This window comes from Ceratotherium simum, chromosome 14, assembly GCF_057802395.1.
Source record: "Ceratotherium simum simum isolate JZ-2026a chromosome 14, ASM5780239v1, whole genome shotgun sequence".
Lineage (NCBI taxonomy): Eukaryota > Metazoa > Chordata > Mammalia > Perissodactyla > Rhinocerotidae > Ceratotherium > Ceratotherium simum.
In genome coordinates this window covers 8767103-8782405 of record NC_141913.1, presented here as the reverse complement: position 1 = coordinate 8782405, position 15303 = coordinate 8767103, and the positions used below count along the sequence as shown (strand labels likewise).

The 15303-nt window shown below is 38.3% G+C and overlaps 1 protein-coding gene across 1 annotated transcript in view; it reads right to left on the bottom strand.

Moving 5' to 3' along the window:
• Window positions 1-15303, bottom strand: part of LOC147915255 (uncharacterized) — a 167263-nt gene that overhangs the window by 126360 nt on the left and 25600 nt on the right. The gene's annotated exons all lie outside the window — the stretch shown is intronic.

Below are 15303 nucleotides of genomic sequence, written 5' to 3'. Positions count from 1 at the left end.
CAATTCTAAATAAATTTTAATTTATGATGGTTTTTTAATGGTAGGTAACGTTTAAGGTAACTAACTAGCTCCTAACTGTTCTCACTTCACTGGAAACTCTCTAGTCAACGAGGATGGGCCCCGTCAGTCTGATATGTACTAAATAACCTGACTCTGGCAAAAGCTGACTGATCAAGGGTGGATATATAATCTAGCCTCCGTCAATCTTATTCTCCCTCCTGGGGATTTGGAATTGGAACCCAATTCTAATCAGCTAAAGCTGTTTGCTTAAACTGAGTTGCTGCAGGGAGGACTTGTTTCTCTCTCATAAACACTAAGAAGCAAAAGTAACAAAGGTAAAAATTATATTATCTTAATGACAAATACCAGTGCTATGGGCTGAATTATGTCCCTCTCAAAATTTATATGTTGCAATCCTAACTCCCAGTACCTCAGAACGTATATGCATTTCAAGATATGGTCTTTTCTTTAAAGAAGTAATTAAACTAAAATGAAGTCATTAGGGTGGGCCCTAACCAATATGACTAGTGTTCTTATAAGACCAGGAAATTTGGATACAGATACATACAGAGGGAAGACACAGGGAGAAGACAGCCATCTACAAGCTAAGGAGAGAGGCCTGGAACAGATTCTTCCCTCACAGCTATCAGAAGAAACCAACACTACTGACACCTTGATTTCAGACTTCTAGCCTGCAGAATGTGAGAAGACCAGTTTCTGTTTTTTAAGCCACCTAGTCTGTGGTACTTTGTTAAGGCAGCCCTAGCAAACTAATACAACCATAAAGCGATGTGTCTTAGTTTGAGTTGCTTAGGATAGAATATGAAATCCTGAAGGCATAAGTATCAGAAGTGACAGAAACAAAGATGGTAAAACTACTCTGCATCACACCAGAAAAATTTGTTTCTCTCCCGAGGAGAGAAGAAAAGAATTCAGCAGGAAAGTTTGAAGTAGAAGGACTTTTGTGGGTAAAGGACCAAAGGAAATTTCTCAGGAGTGGCTGAAGGTATCCCCAGTGGTCAGTGCTGATTATATTGCTGTGATATAAACCCCAAAACCTTCAACAAAGTCTACTACATATGGAAACAGGGACTCAGAGCCAGAGATGATCAGGAGAACATTAGCCTGGCATTCCCCCAGCTCCGTATCTCACTGACCCTCACTGGGAAACCTGCAGAAATCTCACAGAAGCCTTCAGAGTCTCAATGGGTATGGAGCATGGTTCATGCCGACATTATCTAAATCTCAAGTCCGGGGATATTTTAGCTGACATTTGGATCTTCAAAGAAAGAAAAATGAAGTAGACTTGCAAATAGATGCAGAAATGAAAGACCATATGCCCCAAAGAGAGAGAGAATGAGAGTAATTCTATTTTCTGGTTCTACTTTCTTATTTGGCCAGACTGACTCCCTGCTTCTGAAATACCTACATCCCTATATTCCTCTTAGGATACTTTTACAGGCTCAAAATAAATCTCTGCCTTTGTTGTTTTAAAGTTGCTCAAGGGAGCCAGCCCAGTGGCACAAGCAGTTAAGTGCGCTGTGGTGGCCCGGGGTTCGCCAGTTCAGATCCCAGGCACGCACTGATGCACTGCTTGGCAAGCCGTGCTGTGGCGGCGTCCCATATAAAGTGGAGGAAGATGGGCATGAATGTTAGCCCAGGGCCAGTCTTCCTCAGCAAAAAAAAAAAAAAAAAAAAGAGGAGGATTGGCAGATGTTAGCATAGGGCTGATCTCCTCACCAAAAAAAAAAAAAAAAAAAAAAAAAGTTGCTCAAGTTAGTTTCATTTGTGACCAAAAGAATTTAACTAAAATTTGTATAATATACACATAAAGGGGCATGAAAAATAAACAGCAAAACCAGATAGATAATTATGGGAAGTTTCAATCGCATCTGCTGCTATTCCAGAGAGCACATTTGATACTACAACAATCCAGTGAGTAACGGCGCCATCTCATTTTTCCAAACTAGTGTCCTACAGAATACTTCACATAGTATCAGGTAGGAGGTTAAGAAGTATGCTAGTATGCTATAAAAAAAGAGTGCTCTGAGGTCAGATATGTTTGGGAAATACTAACACGGAATAAATGGCTTCTGAGCAGTAGGGGAGACTCTTTTTTTTTTGGAAGGGGTTGACTATAAAACCCTTCCTTCCCACTGAGTGACACAAAAGAGAAGGTATGCCATTGAAAGGAACTTAGAAAGTAATTATCTCCTTAACAATAACAAATATAAGTAGCTAAATAATACAAAGAACATCAATTTGAGAATCAAAATCTAATTCATCTCTAAGGCAGTAAAATATAATGATTAAACACATGCGTTCTAGAGCTAGGCTGCCAATATCTCTGTAACTATTTCCTCATCTCTAAAAAATGAGCCTACCTTATAATGTTTTGTGAGAATTAAATGAGTTACCACATAAAAAGTGCTTAAAAGTGGCAAGCACCCTAAAATATTAGTTATTATGAAGAAGCTATAATCCCAACACAATATTGAAGGAGAACAAAGTTGGAGGACTGATACTACCTGACTTTTAAGACTCACTATAGGGGCCAGCCCCGTGGCGTAGCGGTCAAGTGCACATGCTCTGCTGCTGGCGGCCCAGGTTCAGATCCCAGGTGTGCACCAATGCACTGCTTATCAGGCCATGCTGTGGCGGCATCCCATATAAAGTAAAGGAAGATGGGCACGGATGTTAGCCCAGGGCCAGTTTTCCTCAGCAAAAAAAAGAGGAGGATTGGCACGGATGTAAGCCTCAGAGCTGATCTTCCTCACAAAAAAAAAAAAAAAGACTCACCATAAAGCTACAGTAATCAGAGCAGTGTGGTATTGGCAAAAGAATAAACAAATAGATTAATGGAATAGAATAGGGAGCCCAGAAATAGACCCACATAAATATAGTCGACTGATATTTGACAAAGGAGCAAAGGCAATATAGTGGTGCAAAGATAGTCTTTTCAACAAATGGTGCTGGAACAACTGGACATGCAAAAATATGAATCTAGACACAGACCTTACACCCTCCACAAAAATTAACTCACAATGGATCATAGACCTAAATGTAAAATGCAAAACTATAAAACCCCTAGAAGATAACATAGGAAAAACCTAGATGACCTTGGATATGTCAATGACTTTTTTTCAGCTATAGTGAAGTATAATTGACAAAATTGTAATATATTTAAAGCGTACAATGTGATGATTCAATGTACATACATACTGTGAAAGGATTCCCACCATCAAGTTAATTAACACATCCATCACCCCACGTATTTACCTTTTTTGGGGGGGACAGGGGGAGCAGAACAGTTAAGTTCTACTTTCTTAGCAAATTTCAATTATACAATACAGTATTATCAACTATAGTCACCATGTTACGCCTTATATCCTCAGGTTTTATTCATCTTATAACTGAAAGTTTGTACCCTTTTACCAGCCTCTCCTATTTCCCCAATCCCCCAGTCCCTGGCAACCACCATTCTACTCTCTTTATGTGTTCAACGTTTTTAAAGAGTCCACATATAAGTGATAACATGCAGTATTTGTCTTTGTCTGGCTTATCTCACTTAGCATACTGCCGTCTGCCCATGTTGTCACAAATGGCAAAACTGCCTTCTTTCTCATGGCTGAAAAATATTCCATTATAAATAATATATATATTCCATTATATAATATATATTCCATTATATATATAATACTCCATACATATTTATACACACTCACATGTATATTATATACCTATATATATGTACAATGCAATATATATACACACACACACACACACACACACACACATACCATATTTTCTTTATCCATTGATGGACACAGTTTGTTTCCATACCTTGGCTATTATGAATATGCTGCAATGAACATGGGAGTACAGGTATCTCTTTGAAATATGATTTCTTTTCCTTTGGATATATACCCATAAGTGGGATTGTTCGATCGTATAGTAGTTCTAATTCCAATTTTTTGAGGACTCTCCATACTGTTTTCTATAGTGGCTGTACCAGTTTACATTCCCATCAACAGTGTAAAAGGGTTTCCTTTTCTTCACATCCTCACTAGCTTTTATCTCGTCTTTTTGATACTAGCCATCCAACAGTTGTAAGACGATATCTCATTGTGGTTTTGATTTGCAATCCCATCACATGATTAGTTATGTTGAGCACTTTTTCATGTACCTGTTGGCTATTTTTATGCTTTCTTTGGGAAAAATGTCTATTCAGGTCCTTTGCCCATTTTTTATTTGGGTTATTTGCTCTTTTGCTATGAGTTGTATGATTTCCTTGTATATTTTGAATATTAAACATTTAACATATATGTGGTTTGCAAATATTTTCTCCCATTCTATAGGTTTCCTTTTCATTTTGTTGATGGTTTCCTTTGCTATGCAGAAGCTTTTTAGTTTAGTGTAGTCTCACTTTTTTTTATTTTTGCTTTTGTTGCCTTTGCTTTTGTGTCAAATTCAAAAAATCATTGCCAAGACCAATGTCAGAGCTTACCCCCTATTTTTTCTCCTAAGAGTTTTATACTTTCAGGCTTTACATTTTTATATGTATACGTTGTATATGTCTTTAATACATTTTCAGTTGATTTTTTTATCTGGTACAAGATAGTGGTCCAGTTTTCCCAACACCATTTATTGAAGAGACTATCATTTCCCCATTGTATATTCTCGGCTCTTGTGTCAAAAATTAACTGACCAGGGCCGGCCCCGTGGCTTAGCGGTTAAGTGCGCGCGCTCCGCTGCTGGTGGCCTGGGTTCGGATCCCAGGTGCGCACCGACGCACCGCTTCTCCGGCCATGCTGAGGCCACGTCCCACATACAGCAACTAGAAGGATGTGCAGCTATGACATACAACTATCTACTGGGGCTTTGGGGGAAAAATAAATAAATAAATAAAATTATAAAAAAAAAAGATTAACTGACCATATATGCATGGGTTTATTTCTGGGTTCTCTATTCTGTTCCACTGATCTATGTATCTGTTTTTATGCCAATACCATACTGTTTTGATTACTATAGCTTTGTAACATAGTTTTAAATCAGCAAGTGTGATCCCTCTAGCTTTGTTCTTCTTTCTCAAGATTGCTTTGGCTACTTGGGCTCTTTTTTGGTTCCATATAAATTTTAGGATTCTTTGTTCTATTTCTGTGAAAAATGCCATTAGAATTTTGATGGGGATTGCATTGACTCTGTAGATCGCTTTTGGTAATAAGAACATTTTAACAATATTAATTCTTCCAATCCATGAACACAGGATATTTTGCCATTTATTTGTGTCATCTTCAATTTCTTTCATCAATGTTTTATAGTTTTCAATATACAGATCTTTGACCTCTTTGGGTAAATTTATTTCTGAGTATTTTATTCTTTTTGATGCAATTGTAAATGGGACTGTTTTCTTAATTGTTCTTTCTGTTAGTTTCTTCTTAGCGTATAGAAACACAACTGATTTTTGTATACTGATTTTGTATCCTGAAACTTTGCAGAATTCATTTACTAGTTCTAACAGTTTTTTGGTGGAGTATTTAGGATTTTCTATATATAAGATCACATTATCTGCAAACAGAGACAATTTTACTTCTCCCTTTCCAATTTCGATACCTTTTATTTCTTTTTCTTGCCTAATTGCTCTGGCTAGGATCCAGTAATATGTTGAATGAAAGTGGTGAGAGTGGGCATCCTTGTCTTGTTCTTGATCTTAGAAAACATTCTTTTAGATTTTCACCATTGAATATGACGTTAGCTGTGGGCTTGTCATATATGGCCTTTATTATGTTGAGGTACGTTCCTTCTATACCCAATTTGATGAGAGTCTTTATCATGAAAGGATGTTGAATTTTGTCAAATGTTTTTTCTACACCTATTGAGATGGTCATATGAGTTTCATCCTTCATCTTGTTACTGTGGTGTATAATATTTATTGATTTATATATGTTGAACCATCCTTGCATCCCAGGAATAAATCCCACTTGATCATGGTATGTGAATCTTTTAGTGTACTGTTAAATTTGGTTTGCTAATATTTTGTTGAAGATTTTTGCATCTATGTTCATCAGGGGCATTGGCCTGTAATTTTGTTTTCTTGTAGTGTCTTTTCTGGCATTGGTATCAGGCCATAATGCTGGCCTCATAAAATGAATTTGGAAGTATCCCCTCCTCTTCAATTTTTTTAGTAGAGTTGGAGAAGGATTGGTATTAATTATTCTTTCAATGTAGAATTCACCAGTGAAGCCATCTGGTCCTGGGCTTTTCTTTGTTGGGAGGTTTTTGATTACTGATTCAATTTCCTTACTAGTAATTGATCTGTTCAGATTTTTTATTTCTTCATGATTCAGTATTGATAGGTTGTATGTTTCTAGGAATTTATCCATTTCTTCTATGTTATCTGCTTTGTTGGCGTATAATTATTCATAGCAATTTCTTATGACCTTTAGTATTTCTGTGTTATCAGTTTTAATGTCTCCTCTTTCATTTGTGATTTTATTTATTTTTTGCTGAGGAAGATTCGCGCTGAGCTAACATCTGTACCAATCTTCCTCTATTTTGTACATGGGTCACCACCACAGCATGGCTGATGAGAGGTGCAGGTCTGCACCGGGGTTCTGAACCTGTGAACCTGGGCCACTGAAGCTGAGCATGCTGAACTTAACCACTACGCCATGGGGCCAGCCCTTCATTTCTGATTTTATTTATTTATTTGTGAGGAAGATTAGCCCTGAGCTAACATCCATGCTAACCCTCCTCTTTTTTTTTTTTTTTGTGAGGAGATCAGCCCTGTGCTAACATCTGCTAATCCTCCTCTTTTTTTGCTGAGGAAGACGGCCCTGGGCTAACATCTGTGCCCATCTTCCTCCACTTTATATGGGACGCCGTCACAGCATGGCTTGCCAAGCAGTGCGTCGGTGCGCGCCTGGGATCCGAACCAGCGAACCCCGGGCCGCCGCAGCGGAGCGCGCGCACTTAACCGCTTGCGCCACCGGGCCGGCCCCACTAACCCTCCTCTTTTTGCTGAGGAAGACCGGCCCTGAGCTATCATCTATTACCAATCTTCCTCCTTTTTTTCCCCTTTTTCTCCCTAAAGCCCCAGTAGATAGTTATATGTCATAATTCCACATCCTTCTAGTTGCTGTATGTGGCACACCGCCTCAGCACGGTCAGACAAGCGGCGCGTCGGTGCGCACCTGGGGATCTGAACCTCCATCAGTAGCGGAGCGCATGCACTCAACTGCCAAGCCATGAGGCTGGCCCCCATTTTTCATTTTATTTATTTGAGTCTTCTCTCTCTTTTTTCTTAGTCTAGCTAAAGTTTTATCAATTTTTTTCATCTTTTCAGAAAACTAGCTCTTGGTTTCATTGATCTCTTCTATTATCTTGTTAGTTTCTATTTCATTTATTTCTGCTCTGATCTTTGTTATTTCCTTCCTTCTACTAATTTTGGACCTAGTTTGTTCTTTTTCTAGTTCCTTGAGATGTGAAGTTAGATTGTTTATTTGAGATCTTTCTTTTTTCTTAATGTAGGTGTTTATCACTATAAACTTCCCCCACAGAAGTGCTTTTGCTGCATCTCATAAGTTTTTGTATGCTATGTCTCCATTTTTATTTGTTTCACAATATTTTTTTTATTTCCCTTTTGATTTCTTGTTTGACCCATTGGTTGTTCAGGAGTGTGTTATTAAATTTCCACACATTTGTGACTTTTCCAGTTTTCCTCCTATTATTGATATCTAGTTTCACACCTTTGTGGTTGGAAAAGATACCTGACATGATTTCAATCTTCTTACATTTGCTAAGGCTTGTTTTGTGACCTACACATGATCTATCCTGGAGAATGTTCCATGTGCACTTGAGAAGAATGTGTTTTCTGCTGCTGGATGGACTGTCTGTATATGTCTGTTAGACCTTTCTGGTCCAATGTGGATGGAATGTTCTGTATATGTCTGTTAGGTCCACCTGGTCAAATGTGTAGTTTAAGTCCAATGTTTCCTTACTGATTTTCTGTCCAGATGATCTATCCATTGTTGAAAGTGGGGTACTGAAGTCCCCTACTATATTTTATTTCATCAGTGAGGAATATTACTGAGAGTTGGATTGAGGTTTAAGTAAAGTAAACCATAAAATGTCAGAACTGAAAAGGAGCTTGGAGAGTATCTAGCCCATAGCTCTCATTTTACAGATAGGGAAACTGATGCTTAGAGAAAAGAATAAATTAGCTCAGGTCACCAAGTCAAATGAAGTTTGGATCAAGTCATACAACATATATTCATTGAATGCTGACTCTATGCCAGGCAGACCCTATGCTAGTTGTTGGAGGTACAGTAGAGAATAAGGCAGATGTAGGCCCTGACCTCATTGAGGTTTCTTACTTGAGATATTATTGACATATAACATTTTATTAGGTTCAGGTGTATAATATAATGATTCAGTATATGTATATATTGTGAAATGTTCACCACAATAAGTCTAGCTAACATCCATCACCTTGCATAGTTACAAATTTTTTTTCTCATGATGAGAGCCTTTAAGAGCTACTCTCGGGCCGGCCCTGTGGCTTGGTGGTTAAGTGCACGCGCTGCGATGCTGGTGGCCCGGGTTCGGATCCCGGGTGCGCATCGAGGCACCGCTTCTCCGTTCATCCTGAGGCCGAGTCCCGCATACAGCAACTAGAAGGATGTGCAGCTACGACATGCAACTATCCACTGGGGCTTTGGGGGGAAAAAATAAAATAAATAAAATCTTTAAAAAAAAAAAAAAAAAGAGCTACTCTCTTAGCAACTTTCAAATACACAATACAGTATATGGCTTTTTAATTTGATATAGTCCCATTTGTTTATTTTTGCTTTTGTTGCCTTTGCTTTTGATGTCAAATCCAAAAAATCATCACCAAAACTGATGACAAGTTGCTTACTGCCTATGTTTTCTTCTAGGAGTTTTATGGTTTCAGGTCTCATGTTCAAATCTTTAATTCATTTTGAGTTGATTTTTGTATGTGGTGTAAGACAGTGGTCCAGTTTCATTCTTTTGCATGTGGCCGTCCAGTTTTCCCAACACCATTTATTGAAGAGACTGTCCTTTCCCCATTGCATATTCCTGGCTCTTCTGTTGTAAATTAATTGACCATTTATACATGAAGTCCCCTACTATTATAGTATTACTGTCTATTTCTCCCTTCAGATCTGTTAATATTTGCTTTATATATTTAGGTGCTCTGATGTTGGGTGCATAAATATTTACAATGGTTATATCCTCTTGATGAACTGACCTCTTTATCATTATATAACGAACTCCTTTGTCCCTTGTTATAGTTTTCGGCTTAAAGTCTGTTTTGTCTGATATAAGTATAGCAATCTCTGCTTGCTTTTGGTTTCAATTTGCTTGGAATATCTTTTACCATCCTTTCACTTTCAGTCTGTGTGTCCTTAAAGTTGAGGTGAGTGTCTTGTAGACAGCATATAGTTGGGTCTTGTTTTTTTATCCATTCAGCCACTCTATGTCTTGATTGCAGAATTTAGTCCATTTACATTTAAAGTAATTATTGATAGGTGTGGACTCACTATTGCCATTTTACTAATTGTTTTCTGGCTGATTTGTAATTCCTTTGTTCCTTTCTTCTTCCCTTGCCCTCTTTCTTTGTGATTTGGTAATTTTCTGTAGTGATATCCTTAGACTCCTTTCTCTTTATCTTTTGTACATCTAGTATAGGTTTTTTCCTTTGTGGTTACCATGAGGCTTACATAAAACATCTTCTAGTTATAACAGTCTATTTTAAGCTGATAACTTTAAAAACATATTAAAGCTCTACACTTTGGGGGCTGGTCAGGTGGCGTAGTGGTTAAGTTCATGCATTCCACTTTGGCAGCCCAGGGTTTGCAGGTTCAGATCCCAGGCATGGACCACACCACTCATCAAGGCATGCTGTGACAGCATCCCACATACAAAATAGAGGAAGATTGGCACTGATGTTAGCTCAGGGACAATCTTCCTCAAGCAAAAAGAGGAAGACAGGCAACAGATGGTAGGTCAGGGACAATCTTCCTCACCAAACAAACAAACAAAAAAGTTCTACATTTTTATTCTCCCCTCACCAACATTTTGGTTTTGATGTCACAATTTACATCATTTTACCTTGTGTATCCATTAACAAATTATTATAGTTATAGTTATTTTTAACTTTTGTCTTTTAACCTTCTTACTAGATTTATAAGTGATTTACCCACCACCACTATAACATTAGAGCATTCTGAATTTAACTACATATTTACCTCACGAATTTTAATACACTGTGTTTTCATTATCATTTAACTCAAAATACTTCCTAATTTCCCATTTTATTTCATCATTGACCCATGAGTTATTTAGGAGTATGTTATTTAGTTTACAAATATTTGGGCATTTTCCACACATCATTCTTTTATTGACTTCTAATTTAATTCCATTGTGGTCATAAAACATACTTTGTATGACTTGAGTCTGTTTAAATTTGAAACTTGTTTTAGGACCCAGAATATGATCTAACCTGGTAAACGTTCCATGTACACTGGAAGAGAAGGTGCATTCAGTTGTTTTCAGGCTGAGTGATCTATAAACATCAATTATATCAAGTAGGTTGATAGTACTGTCTTCTACATTCTTACTGATTTCCTATTTACTTATTCTATCAATTACTAGGAAAGGAATGTTGAAATGTCCAGATACAATTGTTAAATATAACTATAGATTTGTTCTGTTCTCTTTTCAGTTCTATCAGCTTTTGCTTCACATATTTTTGATTTATATAATTAGATGCATAAATGCATTATTAGGTTTCCTTGACGAATTAACCCCTTTATCTTTTTAGAATAACCTTTTTTATCTTTAGTAATATTCTCTGATCTTGAACCTACTTTGTCTGATATTAATATAGCCATTCCAGATGTTTTTTGATTAGTGTTAGCATGGTATATCTTTGTCCATTCTTTTTTTTTTTTTTTTTGTGAGGAGATCAGCCCTGTGCTAACATCTGCAATCCTCCTCTTTTTTGCTGAGGAAGACTAGTGGTGCGTTGGTGCGCGCCCGGCGTCTGAACCGGCGAACCCCAGGCCACCGCAGTGGAGAGCACACACTTAACCGCTTGCGCCACTGGGCCGGCCCCTCTTTGTCCATTCTTTTGTTTTTAACTTATCTGGGTCTTTATTATCTAAAGTATGTTCACTGGGGGCAGCATATCCTTGGGTTTTGCATTTTTACCCAATCTGACAACCTCTGTGAGACTATTCAACTCTACCTGTGTTACCCCTCTCTTCATCATGGCCTGGAAACTCTCTTCAGGCAGTAAGCTGGAGTGACTGTAGGGCTCACCTTGTTTATTTACTCTCTCTTAGAGATAACTGTTCTTTGTTGACTGATGTATAATGTGTTAAAAACCACTGTTAAAAAAAAGTTTTATACATTTTGCCCTTGTTGTTTTTTCAGGTGGCAGGGTAAATCTGATTCCTATAATTCCATCTGGGCTAGAAGCAGAAGTCTTAATGCTTCACTGTTAATGTTATAGCACCTGCAACTTTCTTCAAAGGACTGTTCTTCAGTTACTACAGCCACTTCTCATGGAGAGGCAACAGTGCCTGAAGTTTACAAATCCCTAGAATAGCCAGTAGCCAGTGACTGGTTTAGGAGTATGAAAGCCTAATTCCTTTGCCGCCAGGTGGGATAAACTCCTTTGTAATTTATGCTCTGGAGCTCCTTGGGACCAGGCTGTTGTTGAAATCATACCCTTGCTTTTCTTACTCTCCTTTCCGGTCCTGCCTCCCTGACTCCCTTACTGGTTTCATATTGGAGCACATTTCTAATAAATCACTTTTACCTGAATCCATATCTCAATGTCAGCTTTTGGAGAACACAACCTAAAATTAGCTCACATTTTAAAATTGTTCTTCTGTAAAATGTCTCCTTGATTGGTTTATTTTGCTTTTGCTCCCACAATTTTTAATTGTTCATGTGCCCAAAAGAACTTTTGAATAAAAGTTTTGAGCTGAATAGATATTTAGAATATATCCAACCAAACTCCCTCATTTAACAAATGAAGCAACTGAGGCTCAGCATGTTAAATAAATAACTAACCCATGTTACATACCCTAAGAGTAACTGAGGCAAGCTCAAAATCAGGTTTCCTGATTTGGGCTTATTCAGGTAAAACATGCTTTTAATTTCATAGTGATCAGGTTTTACTAGGTATTAGTATGTTGCAAGCCCTTATTTATGAATATTGGCAGATATAAATGTTTGTGCAAACTTTTTCTGCAGGTGCAAGTTTGTACTTGTACCAGTCTGATTGCCTTCCTCATTTTATGATCTTTGCACATTAAATCCTTGGTGAAGGGTGAAGTGAATACCTGCATTTTAAATAATCTTTTAAATTTAAATCTAATACCAAAATCCAATCATAGTCACATCTTATCTTCTCTCTCTCTCTCTCTCTCTCTCTCCTTCCCTCAATCCTAGGCAATGTGAATTTTAAGGAAAAATCAGAGAGTCTTCAATGACTTATTGGTGTACAGTGACCCTATATAGTGCTATGATCTTGGGACTGGTGGCCATATTGAACTTTAAGCAAAGAGAAGTGGAGATACTTCTGGATTCCATGTTTTCACCTTTCTTAATTTAATCTTATTTTGTAGCACATCCTTCAGTTGTTTCTTAATTTTATTTTCTGTGTAGATGTCCTCAACTTTATCTTCCAATTTTTTTTTTCCCCCAAAGCCCCAGTAGATAGTTGTAGGTCATAGTTGCACATCCTTCTAGTTGCTGTACGTGGGACGTGGCCTCAGCATGGCCGGAGAAGCGGTGCGTTCGTGCGCTCCCGGGATCCGAAGCCCGGCCGCCAATAGTGGAGCATGCGCACTTAACCGCTAAGCCACGGGGCCGGCCCTATCTTCCAATTTCTGTTGACTCTATTTCTGATATCATATTTTTACTTTCCAGTATCTCTTTCTTATTCTCCTAAAGTTCCACTTTTAGATAGCCTTCTGTTCTCGTTTTATGTAATCAGTATCTTCTCTTATTTCTTTTTAAGTTATTAATACGGTGGAGTTTTTAAAGTATTATTCTGCTCCCTACATTGACTATTTTCTTTAAGTTCTTTTTATCTATTGGTTTCTTTTTGTCTCTTTCATGTTAGATGCTCTCTATACCTAGACTGAGAGACAAAAATGCTAATTCACAACTCTGCCTGCCTACATGGAATTTATTTATTTATATTAGGATAATGTTGACTGGTAGGCTTAACATTAGAGTAGGGTTTCTCATCTTTGGCACTATTGACATTTTGGATAGGATAATTATTTTAGGGGATGGGGAGTGGGGGATGATATGCTATCCTATGCATTGTAGGATGTTTAGTAGCATCCCTGGCCCCTAGCCGCTAGATGCCAGTAGCACACCTTTCCCCCACCTCCCTCAGTTGTTTACAGTCAAAAATTTCTCCAGACATTGCCAAATGGTCCCCAGGGGCAAAACTGTCCCTAGTTAATAACCACTGCATTATGGTGATGAGAGTTTTGAGAGTTTCTTGGAGGGAGATTCTCCAGTTTCCTGCTTTCTGAGTGAAGAGTATGAACCTGGTTACTAGTATTCAGAAGTCAAGCAGAGGAATGGACCTGGGCATGCCACCATTCAATATATAGACTTTGACCTAACCTCTGTGGAATAATGGTCTCTCAAAGATGTCCACATCCTAATCCCAGAAATCTGTGAATATGTTATGTTACATGGTAGAAGAGAATTAAGATTGCAGATACAATTAAGACTGATAATCAGCTGACCTTAAAATGGGTAGATTACCCTGGATTATACAGTTGGATTTAAATATGGAAGAGGAAGGCAGCAGAGTCAATGTCAAAATGATGCAACATGTGAAAGACTTAACTGGCCATTACTGGCTTTAACGATGGAAAGGGGCCATGAGCCAAGACATGCAGCTTCCTCTAGAGGCTAGAAAAGACAAGAAAACAGATTCTCCCCTAAAGCCTCCCGAAAGGAATTCAACCCTGCTGACACCCTGATTTTAGCCCAATGAAACCCATAGTGGACTTCTGACCTCCAGAACTGTAAGATAATAAATTTGTGTCTTTTTAAACCATTAAGTTTGTAGTAATTTGTTATAGCAGCCATAGGAAACTAACACAATCTCATTGCTTTCAGTGTGGAACTTTACCATTTACCCTCAGCCCTGCCTGGTATTCTCAAGCCCAGAACCATCCTGGGACAATCTCTCCCAGCATGAATCAACAAGTCCTACCTATTGTCTGTCAACACTGAAGAAAGGGCAGTCTCCAGGCTTCTGGGCTGGGGAAGGGATCTAAGGAGCAAACTGCTTCTTAAGCAGCTTTCAACTAATCCTCCCATTTCAAGCCCCCTCAACTCCCCAAGTATATTTAGAGGTACCTGGTGTCTACAATTCCTAAGTTTTCTAGGATTCTGCAGCAGAGATAGACTTGTCTTTATTATTGCAAGTACATTTCCTCTTTCTCTGTTCTGCTAAGTCAGTCACCACTCTTATAGAAGGAAAGTACCTTAACATAATAAAGGCTACATATGACAAAGCCCCAGCTAATATCATCCTCTGTTTTTTTGTGTGTGTGAGGAAGATCAGCCCTGAGCTAACATACATGTCAATCCTCCTCTTTTTACTGAGGAAGACCGGCCCTGAGCTAACAACTATTGCCAATCCTCCTCCTTTTTTTCCCTTTTTCTCTCCAAAGCCCCAGTAGATAGTTGTATGTTACAGTTGCACATCCTTCTAGTTGCTGTATGTGGGATGCCGCCTCAGCATGGCCGGACAAGCAGTACGTCGGTGCATGCCCAGGATCCCAACGTGGGCTGTCAGTAGCGGAGTGCGCGCACTTAACCGCTAAGCCAAGGGGCCGGCCCCACTAATATCATTCTCAATGGTGAAAAACTGAAAGCTATCCCTCTAACAACAGAAACCAGACAAGGATGCCCACTTTCACCACTCCTGTTTAACAGAGTATTAGAAGTCCTAGCCAGAGCAATCAGGCAAGATTGGAAAGGAAGAAGTGAAACTGTCACTATTTGCAGATGACATGATTTTATATATAGAAAACCCTAAAGAATCTACCAAAAAATTTTTAGAAATAATAAATGAATATGGCAAAGTTGCAGGTTACAAAATCAACATACATTGTTTCTATACACTAACAATGAAGTAGCAGAAAGAGAAATTAAGAATACAATCCCACTTACAATTGCAACAAAAAGAATGAAATACCTAGGAATAAACTTAACCAAAGAGGTGAAAGA